At 36.6% G+C, this 19,474-nt stretch overlaps 1 long non-coding RNA gene across 3 annotated transcripts in view; it reads right to left on the bottom strand.

The window, feature by feature from the left end:
- Nucleotides 1-18,921, bottom strand: part of LOC124963381 (uncharacterized) — a 54,042-nt gene extending 35,121 nt beyond the window's left edge. The window contains exons 1-2 of one of the 3 annotated variants that reach the window (XR_007104721.1): nt 18,791-18,876; nt 1,151-1,209 (exon numbers count right to left, since the gene is read on the bottom strand). This is a non-coding gene — a long non-coding RNA (uncharacterized LOC124963381). Of the gene's footprint in view, nt 1-1,150; nt 1,210-18,790 lie in introns of all 3 variants that reach the window. The other 2 variants (XR_007104720.1, XR_007104722.1) reach the window with 2 other exon arrangements.
- Between the last annotated feature and the right edge of the window lie 553 nt (nt 18,922-19,474).

The raw sequence follows: 19,474 nt of genomic DNA, 5'->3' as shown, positions 1-19,474 counted from the left end.
TACTTCTTACATAGTCTATTATTTGTGTTTAGTACAATTGGCATCAGGTGCTGTGGGAGAGATGCAGAGCATTTGGAGGGAAGGTGTCTCGATAGAGCCTTCAGGATAAAGCTTCTACCTATAATGTCTCTTGAAAAATAGAAAAAAAGAACTAGCACAACATTGAAACAAGCAGAATCGATATGTTAGTTGACTTTTTGACATTATAACAAACTACTTGAGATAACTAATAAAGAGAAAAAGGCTTATTTGGTTCACGGTTTTGGAGATTCTATTCATGACTGATTGGCCCTATGGCTTTGAACCTGTGGCAAGGCAGTGCATCCTGGCAGGAGCACATGGCAGAGCAAATCCACTTAACACCATGAGCCAGGGAGCAAAGACAGGAAAGGAAGGGGCCAAGATCCCACAGTCCTCTTCAAGGCATACCCCACATGACCCAAGGATGTCTCATGAGGTTCCTCCCTCAAAGATTCCACCACCTCCCAGAAGCCTAGCTCTTGGAACTAATCTTCAACACGTGGACCTTGTGGGGGCAGGCTAGGTCACACGGCAGCAATGTCTGACAGGTTGGTTTTTATTTATTTATTTTTTTGAAATCTTCAATTCTTCACAAATGAATGTCTCATGGAACGCCTATTTTATTGGTTTCTGAACCAGCCCCAGATTGCTGGTGTCTGGGGGGCAAATTATGCTTAGATCTCTTGTCTGTAATCTGCCTCTTCTCTGATGCCTCAGACCATAAAGATTTCCTGACTTTTGAAAGGTCAGAGGAGTGCTCCCCACATTTCTGATCAACAGGTGAACAATTGATCCCTTCCTCTATGGATCTCACGCCCCATTGTGAAGAGCCCAGAAAGGAGTGGTGAACTGGGAGCTCATCTTTGAACACATGAAGGTGCACCTGGAGGTAACTTCTAAAAAATGAGCCCTCCTCCTAAATGGACGAATCACTGTCTTTTCCTTCCAGACTCAAGGTGCGCCCGGTTCTTGTACGTATGTATATATTGAATCTCTTCTATCTCCCTGTCACGGGTCATTAGTCTGGAGGACATCTCAACACCTTTCTGTTCTGATGTTTTTATGTCCCTCTGAGCATTAAGAACATTGTCTTTGAAGGAAGGCAAATCATTCTGGATTTACATCTTACCTCTAACGCTGACTTGTCACATGACCTGTGCACAACACTCCTTGTTTCAGTCTTCTCATCTATTAATTGGAAAATAACATAAATAACAAAAATTAAATGATTGTGCACTAGCTAGGTTTCCCTGCAGATAATGTGTACTTAAGAGGCAGCTTCAAGGAGATAAATAACAAGGAAAAAATGTGGCCGTGTAAAAGTCACTTGACTTATCTTGGAAAGTTTTTATCTATTCTTCGATTCTTTAGAATAGCTTTGTAGATATTTAGATTGGTAGTTACTTTATTTCAAGGTTTGAAACACATCAATCCATGACCTTCTTAGTTTTAGAGTTTCTTCTGACAAATCTGCTGTTATTCAGATGGGTTTGCATGTAAAAGTGACTTGGCATGTTTTTCTTTGTTCCAAATGGTGGAGGTTGTGACTATAACATGCCATGGAGAAGTTCTTTTTCAGTCCTGTTTATTTAGAATTCTAAATGCCTCCAGGGTATGTCCATCCCTTTTTCCAAGATTAGGACAGTTTTCTGTATTATTTCAGTATTATTTCACTGAGTCTATTTTCGACGTCATTACTTGATCTCCTCTTCTTCCCCAAGACTTACGAGCATTAAGTTTGACCCATGGAAAACAGAATGACATTTTTCTTCAAAACTTAAAGACAGAGCTACATGATCCTGCAGTTCTACTTCTGGATATGTTTCCAACAAAACTGAAATCAGTATCGTGAAGAGATATTTGCAATCCCACATTCATGGAGGAATTATTCTGAACAGTCAAGAGGCAGAAGAAACCCAAAAGTTCATCATCAGATGAACTAACAAAGAAAACAGAACAAAACATGTAATGGAATAGTATTCAGTCTTGAAAAGGAAGTAAATCCTGTCACATGTTACTGTGCCAATGAACCTTGAGGACATTATGCTAAGTGAAGTAAACTAAGCAGAAAAAGGCAAACACTACATGTTTCCACTTATATGAGGCATCTGAAGTAGTTAACTCTATCAATTCAGAAAGTAAAATATTGATTTCAGAGGCTGGAAAAAGACAGAAAGGGAAGTTGTTCAATAAATATAGTTTCACCTATGGAAAATTTGTGAATATACTAACCACTACTGAATTATACCCTTAAAATGATTGAGATGGCATTTTATTTTGTATATTTTCACCCACAATTAAAAATTTAAAACACTTAAAAAGAATTTTTAAAATAAAAAGTTAAGTATATATATTTAATAAGTGTTAACATGCATTTAATTTTAATATATTCATTATGTTGTGTATATTTAAATATCATTATATTTAAATGTATTTTATATATTATTTATATTTAAATATTTAAACATATCTATTATATGATGTATATCATTTATTTATATATTTATATGTTCTTTGTATTTGTGTAAATAGGTATTATACAAAAAGATATAGATTTTAGTATAAAATATATATATTATAAATATGTATTTTATAAATATATACTTATATATTTATATAAATTATGTATCAATATATTTTTAAATATATGAATATGTAAAAAAATATAGATATGTTTAAAATATATAGGTATATTTAATGGTATTGTAAATATTTAATAAATATTAATGTATACATAAATACAAATTATACAGAATTTAAAATATATATTGTAACAGCAGAATTTTTTCATGTAATATTTATATGTTTGAAATCATGTTGTATAATGACAGTACACCTTATTTTTATGCCAAAAAAATAGCTAACACTTTTAAAACTCCCTAAGAACCTTTCAAAAGGCTGAATAATATGACATAATATGAATAAATCATAATTTACTTAATCACAATCCCACTTTTAAATTCTTTCACATTTACAAATAATGTGTTGCTTTCTGCTTTATGCATTTATTTTGTCTACATTTCTGATTTTCCCCTATGGATGGAGTAACAGAAGTAATATTAATTGAATGAATATTTTAAAATATCCGCTTGTTGTTAAACTTAATATTGTTCCAGTACCCATTCAGGGAAGCAGGATAAGAATGCCTCTGTTTTCTTTCTTTCATTTGTTTTTTTTTCTGTAGCAGGGATTGAACCCAGGTGTACTGAACCACTCAGTCACAGGGTCTTGCTAAGTTGCTTAAGCCTTGCTAAGTTTCTGAGTCTGTCTGAACTTGTAATCCTCCTGCCTCAGCCCCCAAGCCACTGGGCTTACAGTAGTGCCCCACCACGCTCAACTTGCCTCTGTTTCCTTATGACCTCATCTGTATTAGAGCTTCCCCCTCTACTCATCATTAGTTATTATCATTAAATCTGGAAAGAAGGAAATGGTATTGTCTGTCAGTTTGCTTTTCTTTGCTTGCTAGTTAAATTGATACAAACAGACCTGCTTTCCAAATTTTTGTCCTTTCTCCTTCCCCTTGTGTAAGTTATTTTGTTACAAAGATAACATAAAATGGCAAATAATTGAACGATATAAAATACCCTGAATTTCTAGATATTGCAAAACAGATTTTTTTTTCATCTAAGAAAGGATTGCAGTTTTATGTACAGAAACAAGGACAAGGAATCAAAGAGCTAAGATGTCTCAGATCTAAGGAATAAATTGCCAAAGACATATTGGTCCAGAAGCACTGGACACAGCTGAGGTACTGGCAGCAGGTGCTGGAGGTCAGTCACAGCACACAACGCCAGCCCAAGGCCCTGGGCTGCTTGGCCTACCTCAAGCAGGCCTCTGAAGATACTCCCTGGGCCTCCACACACACCTAAGAGTGGTCTGGCCTACATGGTTGCTCCCCAGAGACATTTTCCCCAAACATCACTCCTTGAGGACAAGGAATTTTGGAAGAACTTTTTATTGGAGAATGAGTTGATGTTAGTTTTAAGCTTCCACCTAAAATTTTCCCCCTGTTTTTATGAGCTGTTAATTTCTTGAGTACTACATAAAATGCGTTTAGCTTTGATAAACAAATTTTTTTTTTTCTGTAGCAAAGTTTAGGCTGCTAGTGTGATGACACAGAGTCTTTCTTTCCCCTTGATTTCATTTTTGTACAACTTTAAGTTGTTTGATTAGGTTGTTTTGATCTGAGGAAACAATTACAATCATCTGAGAATCAGAGGATGAGCTTAGGGTTAGGCTTTTGATGATAACTACCCATCCCTGGGAGTGTAGGAAAATATGCAAATTTACTGTTTCAAGAACTACCTTAGAAGAAGAATTGAATGCAACATTTGTAATGTTTCCAAAGCATTACATAGTGTGGGTATTTTGTAAATGAGCCAGAAAAGTGTTGAAATACGCTAGGTTAGTGTTTTAATATTACAGTAGATCCTTAAGTTGGTGCTGCCTTTTATTTGGGATAGGTTTATATTTTGTGTTGGGTTTCCTTTTTTGAGGGTGGATATACGAGAAGCATGATATGCTGCATGTTATTACACTCTGCAGTACTGAATCAGTGTGAGTAATGAAACAGACCCCGTCTCAGTAGCATGACACTCTATGCTTGTGAAATGTGAGAAGTCAAGGCTTACTCCAATGGCTCTTTTACTTTTGAGTTTCTTTGCTTGTTTTGTTTTTGTTTTATATTTTGGAGAAGAGACACTTTCCATTAAGGAAGATTTTTGCTTCATGGACTTGATTCCAAAGGCCTAGTGCCTCAAGGGTGGAGGGAACACTGCGGAGTGATCCTCATCCATTTATCGTCCACAGCGAGCATGTGGAAGCTGCTCTGGGGAAGGCATTTTGTCCTTGGTGAATGAGGTTTCTTTTCTTTGTTTTATGCAGTCTCTTATTAGATTACATATTTTCACCCAATGTAACACTCCACTGTCTTCTGAATAGTCAGTAGGTCTATGGCCCAGTATTTCAGTTATTATTGTTCTTTCTAATCTTGGAGATCCTTTCCCTCCTGAACTGATATCTAGTTGTGTTCCTTGCCTGACCTGGATGCCACCTGGTCAATGGATCCTTACAAATGCCCTTTTCACTTCATCTCCAGGGCACAGGACCTAAAAATAAATATGACTTCCATTTTCCATGTTGATTCTCCTTGTCACTTAGTGATCTGTATTTGTTTCTGTGCTCTTTGTTTCAATATGTGCTTATGTGCATTAGGCACTATTCCCCTGAGCAGGTGAGACCATGCATTTTATATGACAATACTTATGACTTATTTTTGTTTGTGTGCTCTGTGGATGTGCAAACATGGATGTTTGTCAACCTGAGGCCAAAGACTCTCCACAGTTAAAATGCACAAATTAAACAGTCTTTAAACTTGTGTTATAAGGATTTAATCTGGTCATCTCATACTCATTAGAAGTTCCAATTGACAGCTTTAGAGTTTTTGACAAAAAGACTAAGTAAACGAATTATATTCAGGGCAGTTTTCAACAATAAATGTGTTCTGAGTGAAAAGATTGGAAACTGTTCTGCTTGATGCTTAGTAAAATATTTTGAATTAAAAAATGAAAAAGTTATATGACAAATGAAAAACATTTTTTTTCAATCTTAAAAAAATAAAAATAATAAAGGCATAGATTGGCATGTTGGGTTTAAAAACAAGACCAAACTGTATGATGTTTCCTAGAAATACACCTCACAGGCAGACATTAACCGACTGGAAGTGAAAGGATGGGAAATAATATTCTAAACTATGGAATCTAAAAGCAAGCAGGAATAGTTACGCTCATATCCAACAAAGCAGACTTCAAGTCAAAATTAGAAGAGACAAATAAAACCATTACATAATGATAAAAGGAACAACTCAAAAAGAATATTATGATTATAAATATTTATACCAAATTTCAGTGGACCCAATTTTATAAAGTAAACTATTCAACATTAAGAAACTGATATGCACTAATGAAATGATGGTAGTATTGGGGTCTCAATACACCATTCTCACTAATAGGTCAATCAGAGTGAAGACCAATAAAACACAAAGAATTTAAAATATACATTGATCAACTCCTATCTCTCACCCTGTACAAAACTCAACTCAAAATGGATCAAGGACCTAGGAATTAGACCAGAGACCCTGCATGAAATAGAAGAAAACGTAGGTCCAAATCTTCATCATGCTGCCTTAGGACCAGACTTCCTTAACAAGACTTCTAAAGCACAAGAAATAAAAGCAGGAATCAATAAATGGAATAGATTCAAATTAAAAAGCTTTTTCTCAGCAAAGGAAACAATCAATGATGTGACGAAATAGCCTACAGAGTGGGAGAAAATCTTCACCACAGGCACTTCAGATAGAGTACTAATTTCCAGAATTTATAAAGAATTCAAAAAACTTTACACCAAGAATGCAAATAACCAATCAGTCAATGGGCTAAGGGAATGAGCAGACACTTCACAGAAGATTTATAAGCAATCAACAGATATATAAAAAAAGTTTAACATATATAGTAATAAGAGAAATGCAAATCAAAACTACCCTAAGATTCCATCTCACCCAAATTAGAAAGGCTATTATTGAGAATTCAAGCAATAGTAGGTGTTGGCTAGGATTGCAAATTTGTGCAACCACTCTGGAAAGCAGTATGGAAATTTGTTAGAAAACTTGGAATGGAACCATTATTTGACCCAGCTATCCCACTCTTTGACCTATACCCAAAGGACTTAAAAACAGCATAGTACAGTGACTCAGTCACATCAATGTTTATAGCAGCTCAATTCACAATAGCTAGATTGTGGATCCAAACTAGATTCCCTTCAATTGATGAGTGGATAAAGAATCTGTGGTATATATACACAATGGAATATTTTTCAAACATAAAGAACAATAAAATTATGGCATTTGCAGATAAATGGATGGAGTTGGAGACTATCATCCTAAGTGAGATAAGCCAATACCAAAAAAACCAAAGGTCAAATGTTTTCTCTGATTAGTGGATGATGATACATAATGGGAGCAGAGGTAAAGGAAGAATGGAGGAAGGATGGATTGTGTAGAGGGGTGGGGTGGGGGCAGGGGAAAGGAAAAACATGTACATGTATGATTACACAAACTGTGTGACTCTACTTCGTTTACAACCAGAGAAATGAAAAGTTGTACCCCATATGTGTACAATGAATCAAAAAAATAATAAAATAAATTATGCATTGATCAAGTGGACTTAACAGATATCTACCAAATATTTTAGTCATCACAGCTGAATTCATTTTTTTTTTCAGTTACTCATGCAACTTTCTCCAACATATTGACCATATATTATGCCATAAATCAAGTCCTGGAAAAAATTGAAATGATATTTTGTATCGATTTAGATAATCATGGAATGAAAGTAGATGTAGGCAGCAAGAGAAATTATATAAGCTATACAAATAATGTGAGAGTTGATTAATATACTTTTGAATAATGGGTGGATTATTGAAGAAATCAGGGGAAAATTTTAAAATATTTGGAATTATATAAAAGTGGAATGAGAAAATACCAGAGTTTATAAGATATAGTGAAGTCTGTTCTAAGAGGCAAATTTATAGCAATGAGTGCCTACAAATAAATAGTGATCTCAAATGCACAAGCTAATGATGCCTCTCAAAGTCTTACAGAAATAAGAACACCTGAATAACAAAATTAGTAGAAGGAAAAAACAATACAGCTCAGAGCTGACATTGATGAAATAGAAACTAAAACAAAAAATGCAAAGGATTAAAAAAAAAGCATTGTTTCATTGAAAAGATAAACAATTTTCGTAAACATTTTGTTAAATTGAGGAGGGAAACAAGAGAGAAGAGTAAAGAGAATACCCAAATTAATGAAGTTGAAGACAAAAATGGAAATATTACAGTAGATGCAACTGAGATCTTAAAATCTTATATTCCAATAAATTTGAAAATTTAGAAGAAATGAACAAATTTCCAGACACATACAAACTACCAAAACTGAACCAAGAGAATATAGGAAACCTAATTTTAGACTAATAGTAAGCAATTAGATTGAAGTGGTAATAAAAAGTCTCCCAACAAAGAGAAATTTGGGACTAGACTGATTCATAGTAGAATTCTATCAAGTCTTTAAAGAACTAATGCCAATGTTCCTCAAGTTATTCTATGAAATAGAAAGGTAGGAAACACTTCCAAAGGTATTCTACAAGCTGATATCATCCTGATGCCAAAACTGGTCACAGATAAATTAAGAAAAGAAAGTTATAGACTAATATCCTTGATGAACATAATTGCAAAAATCCTTACTAAAATATTAACAAATTGAAGGAAATAAAGTTATCAGTATTAACAAATTGAAAGGAAAGACCAATATCTTTGAAAAGCATAGATGTTAAAAATCTTAACAAATTATTTATAAATTGAATTCAAGAACAACTTGAAACTCTTATTCACCATAATCAAGTTGGTCTCATTCTGGATGTGAGAATATTTCAATGTACACAAATCAATAAATGTAATATGCCACAGAAATAAAACCAAGGAAAAATTTCACAAGATCATCTTTTTAAATTTAGAAAAAAATTCCTTCAACAAAACTCAACACCTTTTCATGACAAACATTCTGAAGGAACTAGCGATAGGAAGAATTCACCTTAATATAATAAAGACTATCTATGAAAAACCAAAGTCATAGTGAATTGGGAAACCTGACAGCATTTATTCTAAAACAGGAACAAGACAAGATGCCTACTCTCACCACCCTATTTAATATAATACCTGAAATTTTAGTCAAAAAATTAGACAAGAGAAATGAATGAAAGAAATAGAAAAGGAAGAGGTTAAATTATTCCTGTTTGTGGATAATATGATCCTTTACTTAAAAGACCCCAGAGTTTCCATTAGAAGATTTCCAGATCTAAAAAACAAATTTGGCAATGCATTACAAAAATCAACATACAAAAATCGATAGCTTTTCTACACACCAATAATGGATTCACTGAGAAAGAGATGAGGAAAATAATTCCTCTCCCACTAACTTAAAAACAAGCACATAAATAGCATATGTAGAAATAAATCTAAGGATATAAAAGACTCTACAAGAAAAATTACACAATTCAGAAAAAGAGAAATTGGAGAAGGCACAAAAAGATTAAAAGAACTCCCATGTTCATGAATATGCAGAATTGATTTTGCTAAAATGTCTATAGTACCAGAGCAATCTACAGAGTCAATCAGTCCTCACCAAACTACCAAATTACTTGCTTCATAGAACTAGGAAAAAAATCCTAAAATTCATAAATTCTAAAATTCATATGGAGGAACAAAATACCCAGAATAGCCAAAGCAATCTTGAGCCAGAAGAGTGATGCTGGAGGCATCAAAATACCTGACATCAAAATACACTACAGAACCATACTAACAAAATAGTATTATACTGCATAAAAATAGATTATGTAGAGTGATGAAAAAGAATAGAAGACACAGAGATAAGCCCACACAGTTATAAGCATCTGATTCTTGACAAAAATGTCAAAATATACTTCAGAGCAAAGACAGTCTCTTCAACAAAGAGTGTTGGGGAATGTGGATATCCTTAACTAGAAGAATGAAACTATACAAAAGTCAACTCAACATAAGTCTAGATCTAAGTACAGGACCAGATGCTTCAAAGGTTAAAAGAAAACATAGGATAAACACTTCAACATACAAGCATAGGCAGCAGCTCCTTGAATAGGATTCCTGTAGCCTAAGAAAATAATACTAAGTGTTAATAAATGAGATGGCATCAAATTAATTTAAAAGCCTTTTCACAGCAAAAGAAACAGAAGAGAGAAGAAACAGTCTAAAGAATGGGAGCTACTTTACCAGCTACTCTCTGATAGAGGATTAACTTCCAGAACTAAAATATGTTCAACACCAAAAGTAATAATACAAATATATAATAAATGGGCAAGTTAACTAAACAGACATTAGACAGATGTGTAGGGCCAGGTGCAGTGGTGCACACCTGTAATTCCAGTGGCTCGGGAGGCTGAGGCAGGAGGATCTTGAGTTCAAAACCAGTGTCAGCAAAAAAGCAAGGTGCTAAGCAACTCAGTGAGACCTTGTCTCTAAGTAAATGCAAAATAGGGATGGGGAATGTGGCTCAGTGGTCAAATGTCCCTGAGTTCAATCCATGGTACAAAAAAAAAAAAAAGAAGATTTATAAATGACCAGCAATTATATAAAAAAATGTTCCAGGTCTTTAGCCATCAGGGAAATGCAAATCAAAACTACATTGAGAATAGCCATGATCAAGAATACAAATAACAATAAATGTTGGTGAAGATACAGGTTAAAAGAAACACTTATATACTATTGGTAGGAATGTGAATGAATACACCCACTATAAAAATCAGTATGGAGATTCCTTAAAGCATGAAAAAAAAAAAGAACCCTATATGATCCAATATGTCACTACTTTGTATTTATCCAAAAGAATTTAATTCACATTCTTTAGAGATACAAGCCTTAAACCCACATTTATCTCAGCACAATTCACAATAGTCAAGTTGGTATCAGCCTAGGAGTCTGTCAGCAGATGAATGGTTAAGGAAAATGTGGCATATACAGCAGTAAAGAAGAATAAAATTGTACCATTTACAAGGAAATGGATAGAAATCGCATCATGTTGAGCAAAGTGGGTCAGACTCAGAAACAGAAGTATTGCATGTTTTCTCTCACATGTGGAAGTCAGTTTCAGGGGCAGGGGACACAAGGATGTCATGAAAGCAGAAGGGAGAACAATGGGAGAGAAAAAAGAACAGGGAGAGGGAGGAGAGGAGGGTAAGAGAAGATAGTAAGGTGCGAGATTGATCAAATTATGTGATAGCCATGCACCAATGTGCCATAAAGAAAATCTCCACTTCTCATAATTAATAGGCACTCATAAAATGTTGCATGTTACAGGAAAAAGAAATACATGAATGGTTAAGAAACTGTACATACACACCGTGAAATACTATTCAGTCACAAAAAAGAATGAGATAGCATCATTTGTGGCAACAGAGATGAGTCTGGAAGATATTATGTTAAAGGCAGTAAATCAGATACAGTGTCACCCCTGTGACAAGTACCTGAGAAAACTAACTTAGAGGAGAAAAATTTTAGTTTGGTTCCTGATTTCAGAGTTTTCCATTCATGATCATCTGGCTCCATTGCTTTGGGCCTGTCTAAAGTGAGGCAGAAGATTCTAGCAGAGGAAGACTTCTCAGCTCTCAGCAGTCAAGAAGCACATCGAGAGGAGACAGGGACATAGTCCCCAAGGGAGTGCCTCCAGTGATATACTTCCTTCAACCAGGTCGCACTATAATGCCTTCAAATTATTAATCCACTGATGAGGTTGGAGCCTTTAGGATCCATCCAATCACTTCCCAGACACCTTGCCTCTAAACCCTGCTGCTTTGGGGGCCAAGCCTTTAACACATGAGTCTTTGAGGGACATTTTATATACAAACCATAACACACAGAAAAACAAATACCACATGTTCTCGCTCATATAGGGAAGTTAAATAAATTTATCTCGTACAAGTATAGAGTTAAATAGTGGTTACCAGAAGGAAGGATAGAAAGAGGTTGGTAACTGGCCCAGCATGGTGGAACACGCCTGTGATCTCAGTGAGTGGCAAAGCTGGGACAGAGAGATCACAAGTTAGAGAACACCCTCAGCAAATCAGCAAGGCCCTGAGCAACTTAGCAAGACCCTGTCTCAAAGTGAAATTTTTTTTTTAAAGTTTGAGGATGTAGCTCAGTGGTAAACTACCCCAGGGTTCAATCCTCAGTATAAAAAAAGAAAGAAAAAATGAGACTGGGAACGGGGTCCACAGATTAAGTCAGATATCAGGAATAAGTATTAGAGTTCTACAACAGAGCAGGGTAACTAAAATTAACAATAATTTATTTTCTATTTTAAAATAGAAAGAAAAAAGGATTTTGAATATTCCCAACACAAAGAAATGATGTTTTATTATGAATATGCTAGTCTGACTGATAATTATACATTGTAAACGTATATCAAAATATCACACTGTATTCCATAAATATGTATGATTATTATGTGTCAATTAAAATTTGTATAATGAGATTAAATTGGTTAAATTGGTGATTCAGTGGTGGCTCCTTCAGTGTTTATTCATTCGTTTGACATTTCTAATGCTGTAATACTATCCCAGGAGCACAGGGTACGTGAGCTGATCCTTGCTTGTTGAATGACAATCTTTTTAGAGTGAAAACTTTGCAAGTGAATAATTACAAAGCAGCTTGAAGTTGATATAATATATGTACAAATATATGTATAATATATGTATAAAATATATTATAAAGACTCTTTGATATTACAAAGAAGTGGCATCTGCTTCCAGGATGCTAAAGTGTGAAGATTTATCCAATAGTCAGAAAAGGTTTATAACAATTGTCCCCAGACCCTGTGTCCACAAAATCTATGGTAATCAAACCAATAAGCAATTTAATATTCACTGGCAAAGAAAATGCAGAATTTTCATGAGCATTTAGAGATTTTTAAATTTTTTTTTTTAAGAATAACAAGTGGTTAAAATGCTTTCCATTCAATCAAATGGTATTTTAGAAATTGTGGTCAACACAAAGGATGTCTCTTGCTGGGCACAGTAATATAATACATTTGGTGTGGAGTAGGAAACTTTAATGATATATGCAGTTTTGTTATTAAAACTGAGTTATATATTTTGCCCTGCTCTGGAAAATTGTGACCTAGTATAACATATCTTCACATTGTTTATAACTTGAGGAAAATCAACATTTGGGGTTCCCAGTTCACACAGTAGGAATTACATTTGTTTTGGCCAAACATAATTTATACAACTGTAAGGAACAATAAAACATGAACTCTACAGTGTTTTCTTACCTAAAAATAATATAGACCTTGTAAAATTGAAGAGATTATTATTATAAAGGAAAAGACAGTAACTTAAAAGGCTGAAGCTCATTTTACAACACTTTTTAATGCCTGTGTAAATAGGCAGACACCTGTGTGCCCATTTTCTTTGACCAGAGCCACAGGAGTGAGATTCCACACAGTAATAAATAAACTTGTAAGTAAAACTTTGAAATATAATTTGCTTGGACCAAAGTTCTTCCATGTTCAAAAGTCATTTTCTTTTCAATGTGACCTCTTGAAATGATCCAGTGCTCTTTCTCCACTGCCTACAAAGATCTTTTATAGGTGATAAAAATTGCCTGCTCTATCTTATTAATGAGATCTCCAGTTAGTGAAGGGAGCCTTCTGGATTTAGGAGATGAGAATTAAATGAATGAATTAAGAATGAGTGAATGATTGGGTATTTTTGGTGGAAGTCAACTGGCCCATGCCGAAATTGACTCTTCCAGTCCGTGTAAAATATGATCCCATTCTCAAAGATGTGACAATGGAATACTGAGGGGAGTAAATGCATTCAAGAGTCACATTGTCCATTGCAGTCCAATGGAGTGCATATTATGAAATTGAGGTCTGCCAAATTGATCACACAACTTAGAAAAAAAGTTACATTCTCAGAACAAATACTATGTCCAAGGAACAAGTCCATCGTATCTGAACTAATTCAAGTCGAAACAATTCCGTGAATCTGGCAGAATTACTACTATTTTACATGAGAAGAAATGAAGGGTCATAAAACTTGTGTGATGTGTTCCAAATCACACAGCCTGGGGACAACCCCAAGGCCTTCTGATTCCAGGCGTCCACCCTCTCCACTGTACCCCCTGAGAGTCCACTGAGCGAGCTCCACAGAGGATAACAGCCACAGCATCATCATTTGGCAGGTGAGTCCTGCATTCCTAATAGATGACACCTCTCTGCTCTTGCCCTTCTTACCTTGCCTCAAGTTCAGAATTTTTTCACATAGAGAGCAAATTTTCCTCCCTAAGATTTACTTAGATTTTAAATTCTTCTAATTTCCAGAGTAGTTTTTAACTTGGTCTTGTTAAGTCTGAATATCTATTTCAAAAAGGAGTTGAATTGCATTTAAGAGAATGAGTGTGTCTAATCATATTCTTTTTTCTAAAACAATGCACCGTCTTATACCTAGGGAGTCAGTCATTCCTGAAGCAGCCCACGCTTTGCAGACGTGATTTGCAGCAGCTGACTTGAGTCCATTTTATTTTTAAAAAGTGTGCAGCTTCCCCAGGCCTTGACTCATCTGGCCTGGGGCCAGACACTAGAGGGTGCTTTAGAAATATTATTTGATGATGAACTCGGATGTGTCCACTTGCTTTTGAGAAATCATTCCTGTAAATCATGGCTTTGAAAACGTGTCAGCGTCTTGCTCTTTCTTTTGTGGATTTCTTCAAAGGGAGAAGGAATGCCTGCAAAGTAAACATTCAACAGCCATAACTATGTCCCCCAGAGGGTGGAATAAAAAACATTATAGAGACTTCTAGATACATAAATATTTCTGTGAGATAAAAAGAGAATCCTGGGGATAACTCGCAGAGTCTACTGCAACTTTATCAGTAGGTGGGGTTTGTCCGAAGAAAGTGGGCTTGTGAGGGGCAGGGGAATGTGTATTTCTCCCAGTTCCCTACCAGTCTTTTCTGGAAGAGAGGTGTGAGCATGACTCTCTGTGTTTGTTGAGACTCCCCTCTTATTTTCTCAGAGGCACTTTTATGCATGTTACTTCAAGGGAAATTCACAAAAACCTGTGTGGTAAACAGTACTATTCCTATTTGATAAATGATACGGCTGAATCATGAGGATAAGTAAAGTACTCGGATCCATAAAACAAAGGGCAGAGTCAGACTTCGATTGCAGAATTCTTTTCCAGCATGTGCAATGCCTCATTCTGTCCCCTTTTGTATGGTTGACATAAACGTATTTCTTCGCTTCCTCCTTCAGACTTTGTTACCACATGTGACTCTTCCCCCCACGCCCCTGCATTTTGTAGCTCCTCCTTATTGTCTTCAAAACTGAGAGAGAATAAAATAAAATAAGACACACTGGCAAATATCAAAAAATAGAGGTCATGAAATGTAAAAAGAATGAGCCTCACACCTCTCTCAAAAATAACAGAATCTGCTAGGGGTTACAAGGAAGAAAGGTCTCTGAAGACTACAGTTGGAAACACACTAAAGAAGAACCACAAATCAGGTACAACCAAAGTATGAAGTGTGATCTAGGATTTCAGAGGAGGCAAAGTTCTGACTGGAAAAGAGAAGGATTCTTGGGAACTAGGTCTTGAACGATACCATGATTTCTGGAGAGCTTCAAGATTTGGAAATAGCATAGAGACCCTCCGCAAAGCTCAGGGTATATGCAGAGAACAGTGCACACTGAATTTGTTGGAGGATGGCAGGCCTGGGGAGCACCAGGCAGAGAGGAGCACCACCAGAAAGCCTTTAACCATGTTCTAGAACAGGCCTGACTGGAAGAACTTTCTGAGATGATGGCAATGTTTTATCATCAGCATTATCCAATAGGGTAGCTCTTGGCTGTATGTGGCCATTGGGCACTGAAAGGTTCAACTAAGAAATTAAAATAGTTCAACTTAAGTTTTTTTGTTGTTGTTGTTACTGGGGATTAAAGCCGGGGGTGCTATTCCACTATGCTACATCTCCAGTCTCCACCCTTGGTTTTGGATACAGGGTTTCACTTTGTTGTCCAGATTGACCACAAATTTGTGATCCCTCTGTCCCAGTCTCCCAGGTAGCTGGGATTATGGGCATGAACCACTGCAACTGGCTTCATTGTAATTAATTTTAATTTTAATCTAAAGGCCTTACGTTACTAGGGGCTATCATTGTGGATAGTCAGTGAACAGAGAATTGATTGGCAGAATGAGATTAACAGTGAATTCTACACCTACCTGGGGGAAATAGATACTTTCTAATAGAAGGAAAGAGATGAAATGAGATTCTTTGGAGAGGTCAGGAGAAATGGAGGAAGAGTACAAGAATTGGAAGTTCCGATCAGAGATGATGTCAAGATTGTAACTGCCTGATCTGTGAACCAGAGTTCAAAAGGCAACTGCTCACACACACTCAGTTTGTAAGGAAGGTCATTCCCAACAAATGAACCCCTTCAGTATCAAAATGATGTCCTTTCTGTCATCTCTTAATTGACATTCACTATCAGCACTGTGCCTTATGTAAGATATTTTTGCTAAACTCAATCACAGTTCTGTTAATATGTTGTGGAGAAAGATATGGAAGGATGCAGGCAGCCAGGGCAAGATGGTGAGTAAGGACGTCAGGGGCAGATCCAGACCTCAGGAGCATGGAAAGGGTTTTCCAGTGAGGTCGACTGCCCAGTTGACCAAAGTGTTCATTCGTGGACACAAGCAGGGGACCCAATCAGACACACACTTCCATACTTGTGCTCCTAAGTGGGGGATTCAATAGAAAATTCAAAATAGATGCATGGACATGGGGACACCAATGAACAATAGTGAGGAGAGCATGAGGAGGGGAGGAGATAAGGAAAGGAAGAACTTCCAGGGAACATAAAAAGGACAAGCCAAAACTTTCCCCACTGGACTCCCTGCTTCAGGGCTCCTTCTCTTTAGAGAATTCTGTTACTCCACTTCACAATAAACCTGCTCCTCTCTGGCTCTCTCTGTGTCCCATTCTTCAATTCTTTGCTGAATGGAGAGACAGCTAATCCAAGACCTGTAGGTGATAACATAACATGGTTAAGTTCAGTACCTCAAATGGGTGGAAGGGATGACTATTAGAGGTAGCGACCATTCAATCATTTAATTGCAGCAAGGCAATGCTTAAAAACATTGTGTATGTGTGCATGTATGTTGGCTTATCCCTCGCCTCAAATTTTTATCTTAAAGCACTTGGAGTTTGAAAACCTCCAAGAAGTTCATTGAACACCTTATCTGTATTACTTCAAACCCATTTCAAAAATCCTGTTTCTATTTCAGCTTCATTAGATTTTTAAATCATGAATAAAGCATTCTGTCAGTAGGAAATGTCCATGCCTTTGCTTCATGGACCAAAAGGATTGTTAAAACAAAGAAAACTGAGCTTCCCCAGACCAGGAGAAATTGAATCCCCAAAGATTTAGGAACGAAATATCAAAACACAAGCAAAAATTGGTGCTGAACTTGATAAATAGTTTCTTACAGTAATTTCTTAAAAATAGGAAAAAAAGAAAGAAGGAAAAAGGAAAGGAATAAAATAATAGCAAAATAACAAAGCTACCTTGCCCCTAACACCACCAATTGAAACACTAACATTTTTGGACCCTCGAAAGAACAGATCCTTTGGCTGCGTTCTTAAATAAGTTAAAATATTTTGGGGTTGGAGAATCCTCACATGGAGTTTGAAGAGCACCAGATAGATCTCCATGCAGAGTGTTATGGGCCAACATTTACCTGGCCTTTCTTCTACAAACCACGAATACCAATAGAATACAGAGTTTTGGGAAGAAGCATTCGGAACTCATTTTTTCCTTGACATTCATTCAAATGATGCTTCAGCTAACCATGACCAATGTAGATAAATTGTTCATCCAGTTCTTCAGGCTACTGATATGTGTGTTTTTGTGGAAACCCCAAAAAATCTAATTTTGGAGAATTTTTTTGCAATTCATCCATAATGGCTCTAAGTATTACTCCAACCTTTCCTTTTCCTTTTTGTAGTCCTTCAGGAAAGGTGAAGATCAGCTGTTGGGGGGCCCTGGATTATCTTAGAGAAGGACCAGAGGCTATTTGTACCACTGTCTTCTTTGACTCACAATGAAAAGCCTTGAATTTCAAGCAATAGTATTTTCTAGCACTTCAATCCTCTTACAAACTCACCCAAGTTATCTAAATTGGCTTGAAATGTTGGCAATGAAAAGTGAAAGGCTTTTAGCCCTGGATCTTCAAATGTAACTTTATTGCTTGCATTTTTAAAACTCATATTTGAATTTTCTTGCAAATACACACACACACACACACACACACACACACACACACACAGTGCCAAGATATGGAATCATGTATTTTCTACACACTTATCTGAGTATAGGAAATCAGCTGCATAAACCTAAGGAAAGTAATACAGTTGTCAGGATTTGTGTATTAATACTGAATTGCCCCTCTATTCAGAATCCTACGATCTTAAAATTAAAACCAACTTTAAAGAAAGCAAGTTCTGTTGCAAGTATTAAAAGCCTGAGATCAGAAATGGGAAGAATGCTGTTCATGTTCTTCTCTCTCTCTTTCTCTCTCTCTCTCTTTTTTCCCCCAAATGTCTGAGTAGCCAAGTCTCTGGTATGTATCAGAAGAACAGGCAATTTTCAGAGTGAAGTCAAACGAAAAGTATGCAGATGGTAGTTTAAATGTTAGGAAAGCTTGAGGAGAAATATGCCAACAATGTGCTGTTTTCTTAGAGTAACTAAAGAACCATCTCTCCAATGCCATGGACAAGAGTCTTGCCAAGTGGAATACCCTATTTATAACCCTATCAAGAAGAAGAAATAGTGCCAGGAACAAGATAAAACTATTAGCTGTATTTAAAAAAATACTTAAAAGCATGTTTGTATTTGAAAATAAGTGTCGGCAGTTAAGAAAAAATACAGGTGGTTGTAGATCTGGGTGTTGAAACCTGTTGCAAAACCGTTAATTAGTCACCATCTTATCTCCGCTGCCATCCCTCTGCCAGCTCGCCTGTTTGAAGTCGTAAACGGAGCTCATAAATGGACTCTTAGGGAGATATGTAGAAAATAAACAATGCCCCTATTTGGTAAATAGTTAAGAAATCTCCCTGGACTTACGTGTCTTCCCACGTGGGCTGTTGATTCAGTGCCGTCTCTGTCCGCCCATTCTGTCTTGCTGCTGGCAGTCCTTCCAGTGCCAAGTATCTAGGCTGCAGGCCTGGGGCAAGGGGAAAATAGAATGAGTGCAAGGGCATGTCGTTAAGTGTGTGGACTCTGGTCACAAGGGTGTCCCTCTGGAAGGGGCCTGGCAAGGAGGCTGCATGTGCCTGCATCAGGACACGTGCTGGGGGCGCCGGGCCAGATCAGTCCTGCATCCCCAATACCCTGAGGAACAGCATGTGAACTAAACAAGAGGCTGAGGGGTGGTTGCCTGGGCTCCAGGGCAGGTCCCTCTGCCTTGCCCCCTGCATCCCTGACAACTTAACGCAAGCCCCGGTGTCCTCTATGACAAGGACCAGGCAAGAAGTCAGGGGCAATTTCCTTTTCCTTCCTGTGTTTAGTTATTTCTCTTCTCCAACTACTTATCTGATCTGGTAGAATACTAAGCCTGTATGATTTGAAATCAGACAGAATCAAAGTTGATCCCTGGCTCTTTTACCATCTTTAAAGGAAAAACAAAATATTCATCTGATCGGAGTTTCTTTTCCAAAAATGGAACCTATTCTGCTGGCTTATTGAGGTTCAGAGGCGGTGATATGTAAAGTGCCTTAGACGGTTTCTAGCATTCGGTAGGTAATAAAT

Source organism: Sciurus carolinensis, chromosome 13, assembly GCF_902686445.1.
Source record: "Sciurus carolinensis chromosome 13, mSciCar1.2, whole genome shotgun sequence".
Lineage (NCBI taxonomy): Eukaryota > Metazoa > Chordata > Mammalia > Rodentia > Sciuridae > Sciurus > Sciurus carolinensis.
Note: the sequence above shows the minus strand (reverse complement) of the source record. Positions and strands in the feature narration are given on the sequence as shown.